Here is a 3015-nt window from a genome sequence, read left to right on the forward strand (position 1 = left end):
AGTCTTCTTGTACTTAAGTCTGCATTGTGCCTTTTTTATTTAATTTCGATGCAATTTCTGTGTTTCATCGTCAATAAGAAGGTCCAAGGGATACAGTAAACCTAGAGTGAAGCATAGGAATCTATAACTAGTGTCACAGCAATCGATCAAAGTATAGACAGTAAGGAGAGTCAGTCTTCTTGTACTTAATTCGGCATTGTGCGTTTTGTATATAATTCCGACGGAATTTCTGTGTTTCATTGTCAATAAGAACTTCAGGGGTATACAGTAAACCTTGAGTGAAGCATCGGAATCCATAACTAGTGTCACAGAGATGGTTCAAAACATAGACAGTAAGAAGAGTCAGTATTCTTGTACTTAATTCGGCACTGTGCCTTTTGGATTTAATTCCGTGCAATTTCTGTGTTTCATCGTCATTAAGAAGGTCAGTGGGATACAGTAAACCTGCTGTGAAGCATCGGAATCTATACCTAATGTCACAGGAATGGTTCAAAACATAGTCAGTAAGAGGACTCAGGCTTCTTGTTCTTAAGTTGGCATTGTGCCTTTTGTATTTAATTCCGTTGCAATTTCTGTGTTTCATCGTCAATAAGAAGGGAAGAGGGGTACAGTAAACCTGAAGTGAAGCATTGGAATCTATAACTATTGTCACAGGAATGGTTCAACACATAGACAGTAGGAAGAGTCAGTCTTCTTGTGCTTAAATCGGCATTGTGCCTTTTCTATTTAAATCCGATCCAATTGCAGTGTTTCATCCTCAATAAGAAGGTCCAAGGGATACAGTAAACCTGAAGTGAAGCATCGGAATCTATTACTAGTGTCAAAGGAATGGTTCAAAACATAGTCAGTAAGAAGAGTCAGTCTTCTTCTCCTTAAGTCGGCATTGTGCATTTTGTATTTAATTCCGATGCAATTTCTGTGTTTCATCGACAATAAGAAGGTCCGAGGGATACTCAAACCTGAAGTGAAGCAACGAAATCTATCAGTAGTGTCACAGGAATGGTTCAAAACATAGAGAGATGGAAGGGTCAGTCCCCTTGTACTTAAGTCGGCATTGTGCCTTTTCTATTAAATTCCGATGCAATTGCTGTGTTTCATCGTCAATAAGAAGGTCCAAGGGATACAGTAAACCTAAAGTGAAGCATCGGAATTTATAACTAGTGTCACAGGAATGGTTCAAAGCATAGTCAGTAAGAAGAGTCAGTCTTCTTGTACTTAAGTCGACATTGTGCCTTTTGTATTTAATTCCGATGCAATTTCTGTGTTTCACCGTCAATAAGAAGGTCCAAGGGATACAGTAAACCCTTGAGTGAAGCATCGGAATCTGTAACTAGTGTCACAGGAATGGTTCAAAACATAGACAGTAAGCAGAGTCAGTCTTCTTGTACTTAAGTCTGCATTGTGCCTTTTTTATTTAATTCCGATGCAATTTCAGTGTTTCATCGTCAATAAGATGGTCCAAGGGATACAGTAAACCTAGAGTGAAGCATCGGAATCTATAACTAGTGTCACAGGAATGGTTCAAAATATAGACAGTAAGGAGAGTCAGTCTTCTTGTACTTAATTCGGCTTTGTGCGTTTTGTATTTAATTCCGACGAAATTTCTGTGTTTCATCGTCAATAAGAACGTCAGAGGGATACAGTAAACCTGGAGTGAAGCATCGGAATCCATAACTAGTGTCACAGGGATGGTTCAAAACATAGACAGTAAGAAGAGTCAGTATTCTTGTACTTAATTCGGCACTGTGCCTTTTGGATTCAGATCCGTGCAATTTCTATGTTTCATCGTCAATAAAAAGGTCAGTGGGATACAGTAAACCTGAAGTGAAGCATCGCAATCTATAACTAGTGTCACAGGAATGGTTCAAAGCATAGTCAGTAAGAAGAGTCAGTCTTCTTGTTCTTAAGTCGGTATTGTGCTTTTTCTATTTAATTCCGATGCAATTGCAGTGTTTCATCCTCAATAAGAAGGTCCAAGGGATACAGTAAACCTGAAGTGAAGCATCGGAATCTATAACTAGTGTCACAGGAATGGTTCAAAGCATAGTCAGTAAGAAGAGTCAGTATTCTTGTACTTAAGTCGGCATTGTGCCTTTTGTATTTAATTCCGATGCTATTTCTGTGTTTCATCTTCAATAAGTAGGTCCAAGGGTTCCAGTAAACCTGAAGTGAAGCATCGGAATCTATAACTAGTGACACAATAATTGTTCAAAACATAGTCAGTAAGAAGAGTCAGTCTTCTTGTTCTTAAGTCGGCATTGTGCCTTTTGAATTTAATTCCGATGCAATTTCTGTGTTTGATCGTCAATAAGAAGGTCCAAGGGATACAGTAAACCTGAAGTGAAGCATCGAAATCTATAACTATGGTCACAGGAATGGTTCAAAACATAGACAGAAGAAGAGTCGGTCTTCTTGTACTTAAGTCGGCATTGTGCCAATTGTATTTAATTCAGTTGCAATTTCTGTGTTTCATTGTCAATAAGAAGGGCAGAGGGATACAGTAAACCTGAAGTGAAGCATCGGAATCTATAACTAGTGTCACAGGAATGGTTCAAAACATAGACAGTAGGAAGAGTCAGTATTCTTGTACTTAAGTCGGCATTGTGCCTTTTCTATTTAATTCCGATGCAATTGCTGTGTTTCATCGTCATTAAGAGGGTCCAAGGGATAACGTAAACCTGAAGTGAAGCATCGGAATCTATAACTAGTGTCACAGGAATGGTTCAAAGCATAGACAGTAGGAAGAGTCAGTCTTATTGTACTTAAGTCGGCATTGTGCCGTTTGTATTTAATTCCGATGCAATTTCTGTGTTTCATCGTTAATAAGATGGTCCAAGGGATACAGAAAACCTGAAGTGAAGCATCAGAGTCTATAACTAGTGTCAAAGGAATGGTTCAAAACATAGTCAGTAAGAAGAGTCAGTCTTCTTGTACTTAAGTCGCCATTGTGCCTTTTGTATTTAATTCCGATGCAATTTCTGTGTTTCATCGTCAATAAGAAGGTGCAAGGGATAC

Source organism: Schistocerca piceifrons, unplaced genomic scaffold (genome assembly GCF_021461385.2).
Source record: "Schistocerca piceifrons isolate TAMUIC-IGC-003096 unplaced genomic scaffold, iqSchPice1.1 HiC_scaffold_1544, whole genome shotgun sequence".
NCBI classification, from domain to species: domain Eukaryota; kingdom Metazoa; phylum Arthropoda; class Insecta; order Orthoptera; family Acrididae; genus Schistocerca; species Schistocerca piceifrons.